Raw genomic sequence first — 14126 nt, 5'->3', positions numbered from 1 at the left:
GTGCTGTCTGTGTACTTGCCAGAAGGAAGCTGCTAACATAGTACTTGTGCAAAACAGGCAGTGATGTACTTCTTTATAATGAGGAAGCTTCCAGAATGAAAGAGGGTGATTGCTGAGTCACAGCTGCCTTTATCAGGGGAATATAGGGGCTGCTGAGCAGTGGGCTTATATGTAGCTCCCCCATGAGGTCTCTCTTCATAAAAGGCTTTCATCTGGCTCCACAGTGTTCTGAACAAGCCCCTGAGGGAAACTTCGGCTCTGATGTATTCACAGTTACAAACCTCGAACTTAACAACTCTTTCATTTCCTTGGTTTTCCTTTTTTTTTTTTTTTCTGAGCAGCTTAATCAAGGTTTAGTTGAAATATGGTGTACAACATGTTTGTGAAATATCTATATATTGCAGAATAATAAAATCAAGCAAGTTAATCTATCACTTCATATATGTTTATAATTTTGTGGTGATAACATTTAAGATCTACTCTTTCAGCAAGTTTCAAATACACATTAAAATACTGTTAACTATAGTCATGATGTTATACATTAGACCTTCAGGACATATTCATTAGGTATAACTTAAACTTTACATCCTTTTCCCCATATCTTCCAACATCCTGTTTATTCTGCTAATCCCTGGTAACCACCAGTCCACTCTACTCACATTTTTAACATTTCATTTCTTAAAAATGATAGAATTTCCTATTTCTGATGCCTGACTCATAGTATTCCATTGTGTATATATACCACATTTTCTTTATCCAGTCATCTGTTGATGAGCAATTGAGTTGTTTCCTATCTTATCTATTGTGACCGATGCTATAATAAACACGGGAGTGCAGATATCTTTGACAAACTTATTTCATTTTCTTTCCATACACAAGGGGTCTTCAAAAAGTTTGTGAAAAGCATATATCATTAAAAGACAAACATGTAGCGATTTCAAATTTTTTATACCAAATAAGTGTATTTTTAATTATATCTTTCCACAAAGATTTTGAAAGATCCTCATACAAGTGGAATTTCTGTATTATATAGTAGTTCTATTTGGGGGGGATATATTCATATGATTTTTCCATAATGACTAAGCTAATTTACATTTCCACAAACGATATACAATAGTTTCCTTTTCTCTACAACCTCACCAAAAGTTATCTTTTGTCCTTCAGATGGAAGTCATTCTAACAAGCATGAGCTGGTACCTCACTCTAGGTTTGATTCACATTTATCTAATGATCAGTAAGGTTGAATTTTTTTTCATACACCTGTTGGTCATTTGCATGTGTTCTTTTGGGAAATTTCTATTCAGGAAATTTACCTATTTTTAACTTGTATTGTTTGGTTACTATCAAGCTCATATCCATTAATATATTTAGGTATTATTTCCTTATCACATACATCGTTTCCAAATATTTTCTCCTATTCATAGGTTTTTCTCTACTCCGTTGATTGTTTCCTTTGCTGTGCAAAAGCTTTTAAGTTGGATGAAGTCCTATTTGTCTATTTTTGTTTTTCTTGCCTGTGCTTTAGAGATCTGATCCAAAAAATCTGGCCAAGACCAGTGCCAAAAAGTTTTCACTCTGTTTTCTTCTAGTAACCTATTAGCCCATTTGGGATTAATAAAATTAACCCATTTGGGGTTGATTTTTATGCATGGTGTGAGATAAGAGTTGAATTTCACTCTTCTGCATGAGAACATCTAGTTTTCCAAAGACTTTGCTCTCTTTATTGTCTATTGTTTATATTATTTTCTAAATTAAAAAGAATTACAAAGAAAAGAAAAGAAAAAAAGAGGAGAGGAGAGGAGGGAAAGGAGGAGAGAAGGGGAGGGAAGAGGAATTTTCCATTCACTGGTTTACTCCCAAGATGACTGCAATGGCCAGGGCTTGGCGAGGTTGAAGCCAGTAGCTCAGAACTCCATTTAGGTTTCTTCCAGGTCTCCCCTGTGGGTGGCAGGGACACAAGACTTGGCCTATCATCTACTGCTTTCCCAGGCCATTAACAGGAAGCTAGATCAGAAGTGGAACAACTAGGACTTTAACTTGTGTCTGTATGGGATGCTCATATCACAGGCATTGGCCTTACCTGCTATGCCTCAGTGTTGGCCCCTATTTATCCTTTTTGAATATCAGCTAACTGAAATATATGTATTTATATCTGGGTTCCCTATTCTGTTCAATTAGTCCATGTGCCTGCTTTTGTGCCAGTTGAAGAGTGTTCTGATTACTAGAGTTTCGTAGCATATTTTGAAATCAGGTGATGAAGTAACTCCAGCTTTGTTCTTTTTGCTGAACACTTCTTTAGGTATTTGGGGTCTTTTTTTTTGTTCGTTTCTGGTGGATTTCTGAATATGACCTTTATATGTCTCTGTGAAAAATGGCATTGGATTTTAATGGGATATTTTATCTCTGATAATGATATATTTATAAAATTACTTCTAATTCATAAACATTGGATACCCTTTTCTTTATGTCTCATTTACTGTATCTTCTTCAATTAATTTCATCAAATTTTACAGTTTTTCAGAATATATATTATCCACCTCCTTGGTGAAATATATAGCTAAGAATTTTTAAAAAGTGTTTCTGTGGGGCCAATGCAATGATGTTAAGCCCATTCTCCCACATGTGAGACCTGGAAGAAGTTCCTGGCTCTTCAAAAAAAAAAATCAGCAACATCAAAAAACAAAACAAAACAAAACAAAAAACACTTCAGCAATATCCTTGAAATATGCCCCATATCAGGGACCCTGGGATGACATCAGGTCGCCATCCCCCATCCCTTGGTACTGATGCAGTTGGACTGCTGCGAGTGGCCCTCTCCTCTCCTCTCCCCGTTTTCCAAAGATAACAAGAAGAAAAAGGAGTTTAGAAACAGCTGCCTCATCCACTTTCCCCCATTGCTTGACCCTCCCTACCCTAATCAGTGGTCCATATGGGTATGCATCCTTCTTAACTATGTAAACATCATCAAAAGCTCATGGCTCCGGACTAGCCCAGTTCCACCCATTGAGGCCATCTGGGTAATAAATCAGTGACTAGAACACCTCTTTGTCTCCCCTTCTCTCTCTGTAACTTTGTCTTTAAAATCAAAATAAATAAATCTTTTCAAAAAGTGCTTATGCTATTGCAAATGGGATTTTCTCTTAATTTCTTTCTTGGAGAGTTTGTTTTTAGTGTCTATAAACACTACTGATTTATTTAGGTTGCTTTTGTATCTTACAATTTTATTGAAATTGTTTATTATTTCTTTTTAGGAGATTTATTTATTTGAAAGGCAGTGTAACAGAAAGAGAGATTTTCCACCTGCTGCTTCACTCCCTGAATAGCTGCAATTGCTAGGACTGGGCCAAGCCAAACCTAGAAGCCAACAGCATCTTCCAGGTCTCCCAAGCGGGTGCAAGGGCCTAAGAATTTGTGCCATGTTGTATTGCTTTCCCAGGCACATTAGCAGGGAGCTGGATCAGAAGTAGAGCAGCTGAGACTGTAACCCAGTGCCCATATGGAATGGCAACACTGCAGGAAACAGCTTAACCTATGATATTTGATATTTCTAACAACTTTTAGGGTTTTCTCTGTACAAGATACTGTCATCCGCAAACCAAGACAACATCGTATTCATTATATTTTATTGACAATGGTTTCTTCTGGAGTATGAGTGACTCAATTTTTCATTGTTGAAGCCTCTGCCTTGGTAGTATCCGAACACTGCCTTCTGTAAGTATTGATTTTAAAAGATTATAAATACAAAAAGTCCATCAGTCCAAAATGCAGTGTCTATGTACTGAATGTTTGTGTCACTGCAAAATTCATACATTTGCATTTCACCTTTAAACTGATAGAATTAAGACATTGGAGACCTTAGGTGCTTATTGGGCCCTGAGGACTCCAGCTTTTGTGGATAGGATTAGCGCCTTCAATAAGGAGGTTGAGAGAGAGAATTTTCCCCCTTTTACCTCCTATATCTTCTACGTAAGGATACATTGTTTGTCTCTTTTTTCCTCCTCCACTGGGAAGACAGAGAGAGCAACAAGGCACTACCTCTGAAGTAAGCAATGACAGCTCTCAGCACCCCTGAAACCTGCTGATGCTTTGACCTTGGACTTTGCATATCTGGATGCTGGGAAGTCTCAGGTAATTTGTAATTTCATCACCAATGAACTAAGGTACCTCTCCATCTCTCTTCTGCTGGTTCTGATGATGCTAAGGTGAGAGATGTGCTCCACATGTCACTTCTTTAACTATCACATCTGTGTGATGAAGCACCAAAACTTGTCCCATTTTCTAAACTACAAAACCTTCAGATCCATTCATCTCCTTCTTCCTTGATTCATATTTCACTTGGACTACAGCATCCCATTTCCTAACTGGCCTACCTGCCTCTTTTCTCCCTACAAAATGCCAATTTTTGAATTCCAAATGTACATCTGATTCTGCTACTTTTCCTGCTGAAAATACCTTACTGGCTCCCCAGTGTCTGTGGGGGGAAAATCCAAATTTATTAGCATGTCAGCCTACGCTTCTTTGTTCTTAACCACTGTTCTAATCTGCTCCTTTCCGGGTACAGTGAGAAAGATAAGAAGAAAGGATGATGAGTTTAAAATTGAGAATAAAAAGACAAGTCCACTACAACTTTTCAAAATAGATTTTTTTTATTGCAAAGTCAGACTTACAGAGAGAAGGAGAGTCTGAGAGAAAGATCTTCCATCCATTGGTTCACTCCTCAAAGGCCACAATGGCCAAAGCTGAGCTTGTCTGAAGCCAGGAGACAGGAGCTTCTTCCAGGTCTCCCACACGGGTGCAGTGTCCCGAGGCTTTTGATACATAGTATTTCCTTGTGCAATGATTTTTATCTACATATGTCTCATCTTTCTCAACCAGAATATAGGGCTGTGGCATGAAATACATGACTATCTACAGCAGTACAGGAGATGCCTACTTAGCAATCAAAATCATGTAGTAAATCAACTAAATTATGCCATGAACATTCTCTGCTGAAAAAGATCTTTGGTGAATTCATTTTTGTAAAACATATAGCTTCTTTTTAACTTTGAAATGTCATATTAAGAACAAGGGTACACATTCACTGGATAGATTCCTAGCAGAGGTAGCAGTCTAGGTACTAGTGTAGATACTTTCTCACCAAGTACCTATTTAATCCTTGCAAGGTCACTGTCAGCTGGGAATTACTGTTCTGAGTTACCATAAAGACAAGACTATCAGATGTTTAAAAACTCCTCCCACTATTCTACTAAGGCCGCAGAGCGTATATTTAAAACTCCCAAGTCCATTGCTTCATCCTCCATAACACAGACTTGCTTCATTAATTTTTATTTTGTAAACAGGGCCCCGTTTTTCTTATTTGAAATGCAGATGGAATTTTCCATAGTTTTAGTATACAATTTTGACTAACAAACCAGGTAAATAGTGAATGTGTTAGCATCTCAAATTTAGTGTCTAATTACAGTTGCTGTGAGTAAGGAGAGCGAGCACCTCTGTGTCCCTGAAGCAAACGTGTGCCACAATGCAAAGGGAGAGGAGATGCAGCCGGGTATGGCATTAGCATCCATGATGATACATCTGATGTTAACAGAACGCATCGTTGTTGGATGGCCAGGGAGACTGACAATAGTAAGAATGATGGCAAAAGCACACAGGGTTAATCAACAGAGAATTGACCTAAATATGCACATTTGAGGTGTTTTCTTTTATTGGTGCTGATGATTTATTATTTAGAAATACTGTAAGCTAACCTAGTAGATACATTTCCCTTTTAAAGCTGGCTGAAATTTTTAAAATGCAGTCATACAATCAACTAATTTTTATGACACATAGTAGATAAATCACTTATGGGAGATTTTTTTCTTCTGCAAACCCAATAACCTACACATAATGAGGTGTCAGCTGTTGTGGTAGTTAGTCTAAGACACACAGAGACATACACAAACACTCTGGGGGGCAATTTAAGCTAATCAGAAGAAAAAGACTAGATTAAAAACTATTTTTCCAGTACCTCTTAATTGCACAGATTTTTTTTAATTAATTATTTTGCATTATGTGACAGTTTCATAGGCTCTGGGAATCCCTCCACCCCTCCCCACACCCCTCCCCCCTGGTGGATTCCTCCACCTTGATGCAGTATTACAGTTCAAATTCAATCAAGATTCTTTCCTTGCAAACATATACCAAGCATAGAGTCCAGCTACTTATTGTCCAGATGGGTTGAACAGTTTCTTGGGGAGACCATTTCTGGTCCGAAGTTAGAGCTGGTAGAATATCATCCCAGTCAATTAAGAGTCCCAATATAACATCAACAGCAATTTGCAACATTATAGAATTGACATGGTTTTAAGTAACCAGTATGTTAAAAAAAAAAAAGCAAGTTCTTAACCACAACCTATGATTAGCTCATTGACATTTCAATTTTAGTTTATATACAGGACCGGCTGCTATATACCTTAAAATGGCTATAAGGTACCATTCAGCTATCTCGTGTCTATTTCATTTTCGTATTTAGCCATTTGTTGTGTTGAAGTATAATTTTGCTGATCTTGGCAGATTTTAGGATAATCTAGACTGGCTTGTAACTCTAACAAGACATTTGTCAACAATTAAGGTGCAGAACATTTTGGGGGGGGGGTGTGCATGGAAATCCTCAGCACTATGAATTGCACAGATTTTAAAACAGAGCACACTCCCAAAGAAACGGGAGGAATAGAGAATACTAATAATATTTTCCTAGATAGACCGATCCAGTTTCTAATAAAGAAAGAAGATGCCTTCACCCAACAGATGGCTACTGGATGTCTTAATGTAAGGAAGCAATAAGCATTCATTCGATTGTAAGCTTTCATTCAACACCTAAGCTTTAGCTTTCATCCAGTCCAAGAGCCAATTAACTCAGTTTACTCTTCTGTGGAGACTGGCAGGCATTCCAGATCAAGGTAAGGCAAAAGCCTGGATAGTTGAAAAAGACTCAATTATCCTCTCAAACCAATTTACAATTTCTTTTACTCCAGTTCTACTGAGGGGCAAGGTCATTGGTAAGGAAAAAACTCACAGAATGAGGCAAAAGAAAATGCCTGTACAGCCCAAGAATGCAAGAACTCATATAAGGACTTCTGAAGAACTCAGATAAAATATTCTATTTACGGCCTCTTGAAAGTAATAACAAGACAGAAATAGGTAGGAGGCAACAACCAAGTTTCAGAGAACGAAGCACATATGAAGTCAAACAGATTATAACACAATCTCCCCATTTGTAATACTAGAGTAGATGCATCCGTACCTCACACAAAGTGCTGTGATGATTGAATGGCATGATGATTAAATGACATGAATTAACTAGCATGGCTTCTGACTCATAGTAAAGGTTGGGATCAAGACACAGAACTAGCATTTACAGAGTGTCTATTCAATCCGAAAGTAATCATGGTTCTGTACGGGCCACTTCAAACTTGGTGAGGGGGCTGGCATGGCGCAGTGTGTTGAACCACAGCTTACAATGTCAGCATCCCACTTGGGTGCTGTTTCAAGTTCCAGCTGCTCCATTTCCAATTCAGCTCCCTGCTAATATGCCTGGAGAAGCAGTGAAATAAGTCCCACATGCTTGGGCCCCTGTCACCCATATGGGAGACCAGGAGGAAGTTCCAGACTCCTGGCTCTAGCATAAACCTGAACATTGTACCCATTTGGAGAGTGAATAGACTAAACATTTCTTTTTCTTTTCTTTTTTTTTCTTTTATTTCCTTTTCTTCATTGTCTCTGCTTTTCAAATACATAAAATGAATCTTTAAAACAAATTAGATGGCAAGGTATCTTTGAAGACTTCATATTGGATTCAAGTTTCTCAAGACAACTTAGTTCATTTTACTAGTCTTGACATGTTGAAAACATCAATTAGAACCCCCAAACTCAGCAACACAGAAGCACAGAAAAGACATGGGTTCTGGAATCACACACAGAGAGGAATTTGAGGCCAAGCCCTAACTCTTACTGATTATGTGACCTAAAGCAACTCACATGTCCATTGTGAGCCCTGGTTTGCCATCATTATTGTATTCTATTGATTATATAAGGTCTCAGATCAATCACGTTATTCAGCTCCTGGGATATTATAGCAACACAGAGCTAGTCTCCCAGTTCCACTGTGGCAAAGCAAGCTTCCAATGCAAGTATTTACCTGATGAGCAACAGGGAGGGGAAAAGAAATTCTTTTTATGGTGATGTATTATGACATGTATGGGGCTTATAGCCATTCTTCTAATAATGTGAAATTCATCATAATACTAATTCTGAATCACATATAATAGATCAACCATAATTCTTATAACTTCTTTAATTATTTTTATTGTTATTATTATTTCCCATGAAATAGTTCTGTAGGTATAGGAAATTCTTATCACTTCTTAAGTTCCTTCTCCCATTCATCCTTAGATTTTTCCTTACTACATCCTAAACTTTTCTCAAAATCACAGAAGTGCAGAGTAGCAAATAATCTCTCTCTTTCTCATGCACACACACAAGCATACAGACATAAAAAATGAAGACAGTAGTAGGACCTCGGGAACAAAAAAACAAGTCTTAATCTCTTGCAAACAAAAGCAACTATAATTTAAAATATATCACTCCCTTCGAAGGGCCATGAGGACTTAAAGAATTTTGTTCCGAAGTACACAGAGGCACAACATCAGATAAGTAATCTTCACTGTATGTAAATTTAAATCAAATCATTTGGGGGACAGAGGAAGAAAAGGGCAGCTGATTGCGTGCTCTTTCCCTAGAGGAAAAGAAAACCTATCACATATTCTGCCTCAAAGATCAGTCAAAGGCATATATTAACTTATATTTGATAAAACTGAGGGATATTCTGCACCCTCATCACAGGGGTAAAAGAAAGAGTATATCTCTGCATTGGGAGCCAGAGACAATCATTTTTAGCTGAATAAGGATGCCAGAATGGCAAACCCATGCTTTCCTTTTGATTAGCTGGAAAGCAATCAATGCACTCTTGCTAGATTGGAGCTTTCACTCAAAATAGAAACCGGTCTGTAGTCCAGAAAGCTGGCAGTTCAGAGACAATACCCAGAAGGGATCTTGATACTTGCACTAAGATCCCCAGTTGGCATGTCCATCAGGACCCAAGTTCAAGACTTGAGGCTTTGAGCAATTGTTAAGAAATAAGGTCTAGTGATAAATACTCAATATTTTCAGGATTTAAAAATGTCATTCAATAGCTAAAGAAACACCTTTGATGCTTATGGTTTGCTTCATTAAGCTGTTTTGATAGAGACACTGCATTTGTAATACATTTATTTAATTTTGAATGTATTAAGGGATAGGCAGATAATGCTTGCGAATTTTAGGATGGGGCAGTTAAAATACCATTGAAACTTCTGCTTCTGGGACAGTGGAGATGAACTTCTTGCTATTTCAACAGCTAGCACAATTAAACTCTTTGGACAGTATATGTAAAATAAAGAAAGATTTTCTTCTGGCATCTTGTGATACTGTTCATTAGGAGAAAATATTTGTGCATACTGATGAAAGATGAGTGTCTTAAATATATAATAAAGTTGAAAACCTCAAGAGTAAAAAAAATACAATTAGAAAAGTCTTAATGAAATGAATGTGCCACCTGTTACATTAAGAAAACAGATGGAGTGGGAGTTTGGTGCAGCAGTTAAGACACCACTTGGGATGTCCTCATGATAGGTTGGAGTAGCTGGATTCAGGTCTCGGCTCTGCTTCTAACTCCAGCTATCTGCTAAAATACACCCTCAGAGGCAGCAGGTAATGATCCAAGTACATACGCACCCATCACCCACATGGGAGACATGGACAGAGTTGCTGCTTTTGACCTGGCCTAGCTTGGACAAATGCAAACATTCAGGGTGTGAACCAGCAGACAGAAAACCTCTGTGTGTTGCTCCCTGTCTCCCTTTCAAATAAAATAAAGATTTTTCAGAAGAAAGCAGACCAGCTAGGGACCTTGTATTAACAAAAATGACACAGAGGTTAACTCCATGACTTTTCTTTTTACCTTCCATAGTCCTTATTAGGAGCTGAGAAGCAACAACCTGGAAACACTAGCAGACAGAATAAACACCAGCAAAAAACCTGCCTTCACTTTCCAGAGAACTAAGAAAGTGGTGACTTGAAAAGAGATTCTTTTAGACAGCAAGTGCTCTATTTCAGGCTAAAACTATGGCCTTATCCCCACCCGTACCAAGAAAGGCTGAACGCAGAGCCTAGACTCGAGCCAGGCACTGATATGGTACACCAGATTCCCCCACACCTACTTCAGAAAAAGCCAAATTTTAGAAACAAGATTATTCATCCATGCTGGATGGTAGTACGGCTTTCCACTCCTATTCTGTAGTGACCATCTAGCTGTTGAAGTGCAGAATTTGAACTTCCACCACTGCCCAGCAGTAAGGAAGCCTTTCCCCTTCTCTGTGGTGCCAGAGGAAGCCACGTGGGAAACATCAGGAAGGTACAGCATACTCACAGCAAGAACAAGGATGCTCACATTTCAGGTTGGAAGAGAAGCCAAGGAAATTGGACTTCTACCCCCACATGGCAATGAGCACCAACCCCAATCCCTGACAATGCAGTGTCAGAGGGAACCAGCTAAAACAAAGTGTGAATGTGATTCAGAATCTTATAATTATAACATAATACCTTTAATGTCTAGATTGTAATAGAAAATCATTCTTTATACTAAGAACCAGAAGATCTTAAACTGAAACAAAGATGATACTCATAGATCAACACTGAGATGACAGAAATGCTGTAATTAGGTGATAAAACACTCATCATAAAAATGTCTCAATGAGTAATTGCATATATGCATAAAATGTAAAGAAAAATAGTCTCTCAGACTCGCAAGATGGCCGACATAGGAGGAAGACCTTGAGGGAGCTCACAGACAGAGAGGGCTAGAACGCGACAAAAGCGTAAGTGGAACAGCATAGAACTACAGGGAGAAGAACGTGAAGTTCCCTGGACAGTGTGGAGCCAAAAAATCCACACAACTCGGAAGAGCAACCAGGGAAAAACAAAACAAAGGGCAGGGAAGACGACTTTCCGCTCCTGACCTGCTGAGTCACCTTTGAGTGCAGAAGCTGAAAGCCGCAGACCGACCCGCAGACCAACCCGCAGACACTGTGGCCGTGAGGACCGGCGGTGATTGGGACCCACTGGCATCTGCTCACCCTGGTCACCAGGAACCGCCAGGACCTGCGCCCGCTGCGGACACCAGGACCCTGAGTCATTGGGACCCACCGGCATCCGCCCACCCTGGTCGCCAAGCCCCACCGGGACCTGCACCAGCCGCAGCCTCCAGGCTCCATCCGCCTGCACCCACTGGGGCTAGCAACGGACGCAGTAGCCGGGAGACGTACCCGCGGCTAGGATTCCCACCAGAGGAAGAGACAGACTGCAAGAACCTGAGGTTTGAGTGAGCTGGGTGGGGACAGTGGTGGGTTGGAGGCTTCGGGAGTTGGCCCCCCAGGGGCATGCACAGAGCCTGAACACAATTGGTGCTCGTCTCCCCGCCCCTCCCCCCCCAGACTCCAGCGTCTAGGGACACCGGGTGAGTGCCTTGAAACTGCCAAATCTGTGTCTGGGAGAAAGGCAAAAGGCACACTGAATACTCCCCCGTGCCTTTGCGGCCTGGCACTCAGCTGGGCGGTGCTATCCCACAGGAACCCAAGCACACCTCTGGGCTGGGCAGTCCCGTGCTAGCGCTGGGGTGGTCGGTTCCCTGCAAGCGCTGGGGTGGGCGGGCCTGCGCAGGAGGCGCTTCCAGACAGCACCTGGAACACCCCATGCCCTATAGTCCCGTGCTTGGGAGATGCACCAGGAGAGCACTGCGGACCCGCGTGCAGGAGGCGTTCCCAGAGAGCACCTGGAACCTCCACGCCCTGCAGTCCCTGGCACTGGGGACACACCGAGAAAGCACCTAGAATCCTCCGAGCCCTGTGATCCCGCGCACAGGGGGCACGCATAGAGAGTGCCTTCACTCCCCCACGCCCTGTGGTAGCATACCTGTAGGGGACGAGCTGAGAGTGCGCTTTGAATCCGCTGGGCCCTGGAAGTGGCGCCCTGAGGTCCAGTGTTCTGGAGACGCACCAAAAGGGCCTTGAAAATTCCCACACCCTGCTACTCCACGCCTGCAGACTCCGATCTCTACAGGATAGTGCTTGGAGACCCCTCAGCACACTGGTGCCTAGGTCTCTCAAAAAAGAAACACTAACACAATGGGAAGAAATACCAGAAAAGGTAATGATCCAGATGAGAGTGCCAACACCCTACCAATAAAGGATAGAAAGCCAATGTCTATTTCGGAGATGCGAGATGAAGACACAGAAGATCTACCAGACAAGGAATTCAAAAAAACAATGTTAAAATATGTCAGAGACAACGAGAAGAATTGGGAGGACTTCAAGGAATTAAAGAACCACATAGCCTCAGAAATACAACAAATGAAAAGTAAAATCCTTGACTTAGAGCACAAAATTGAGAGCCTAACCAACAGAACAAATACAGCAGAAGAGAGGATCTCTGAAACGGAAGACACACAAAACGAACATACCCAGTTCATTAAACAGCTGGAGACAAGTCTGAACAAAGCCAATAAGACCATACAAGAAATGAAAGACAACCTCAGAAAATCGAATATTAGGATTATTGGCCTTCCTGAAGGAGCGGAAAAAGAGTCAGGAATGCAAATGGTGCTCGACGAAATTATACAGGAAAACTTTCAAAACACTTGGAACATGAACCCAGCCCAAATCCAGGACGGTCAGAGGACTCCCAGCAGATATGACCCAAAGCGATCTTCACCCAGACATATGGTGCTCAAGTTCCACTCCAACGAAGACAAAGAAAGAATCCTAAGACAAGTACGAAGCAGAGAAAAGATCACATACCGGGGAAAACCAATCAGGATCACTGCTGATTTCTCTGAAGAGACTTTACAAGCAAGAAGAGAATGGACAAAGATCTTCCAAATCCTGAATCAGAACAACTGTCAACCAAGAATATTGTACCCAGCAAAGATCTCATTCGTATTTGAGAATGAAATCAAATACTTTCACAGCAAAGAGAAATTAGAAGAATATGCCAGCACAAAACCAGCTCTACAAAATCTCCTTAGAAATGCACTAAATCCAGAAAAAAAGGAGGTGAATCATAAGCAAAGATGGCAAACAGGAAGGTCTCCCCACTAAAGTCCACACAAGGAAGGGCAATTACACAGATATCAACACCCACAAAAACAAGTATGGCAGGGCAAAGCCACAACCTCTCAATTTTAACTCTTAACACAAATGGCCTGAACTCACCAATCAAAAGGCATAGATTAACAGAATGGATTATCAAACAGCACCCAATTATCTGTTGCCTACAAGAGACACATCTAACCAGAAGAGATTCGAAGAAGCTGAAAGTGAAAGGTTGGAAACAGATATTTCATGCCAATGGAGAGAAAAAAAGGCTGGGGTAGCTGTCTTAATTTCAGATGATGTGGACTTCAATCTGACACACATCAAAAAGGACAGGGAAGGACATTATATATTGGTGAAGGGACTGATCCATCAGGAAGTAATTACCATTGTGAACATATATGCTCCAAATTCAAACGCACCTAGCTACATGAAGCAATTACTCACGGACTTAAGGGGAGACATAGATATACACACTATAATAGTGGGTGATCTTAACACCCCACTAACAACAACAGACAGATCAACAAAACAAAAACTCAACAAAGAAACAACAGAGCTCATACAAACAATAGAACAACTGGACATGATAGATATTTATAGAACTTTTTACCATAAGGCCACAGATTATACATTTTTTTCAGCAGTACATGGCACCTTCTCCAGGATTGACCACATGATAGGACACAAAGCAAACCTAAATAACTTCAAAAAGATAGGAATCATACCATGTACCCTCTCAGACCACCACGGAATGAAACTGGAAATCAGCAATTTAAAATGCCCCAGGAAATACAGAAACTCTTGGAGGCTGAACAATATGCTATTAAACGAACAATGGATCAGAGAAGAAATTAAAGATGAGATCAAAAAATTTATGGAAACCAATGAAAACTCTGACAC

The 14126-nt window shown here is 40.4% G+C and overlaps 1 protein-coding gene across 1 annotated transcript in view; it reads right to left on the bottom strand.

Annotated features, from left to right (window-relative positions):
- Positions 1-14126, bottom strand: part of SHROOM4 (shroom family member 4) — a 221304-nt gene that overhangs the window by 64570 nt on the left and 142608 nt on the right. The gene's annotated exons all lie outside the window — the stretch shown is intronic.

This window comes from Ochotona princeps, chromosome X (assembly GCF_030435755.1).
Source record: "Ochotona princeps isolate mOchPri1 chromosome X, mOchPri1.hap1, whole genome shotgun sequence".
NCBI classification, from domain to species: domain Eukaryota; kingdom Metazoa; phylum Chordata; class Mammalia; order Lagomorpha; family Ochotonidae; genus Ochotona; species Ochotona princeps.
The sequence above is the reverse complement of the archived record's forward strand: the minus strand, read 5'-3'. Positions and strand labels throughout refer to the sequence as shown.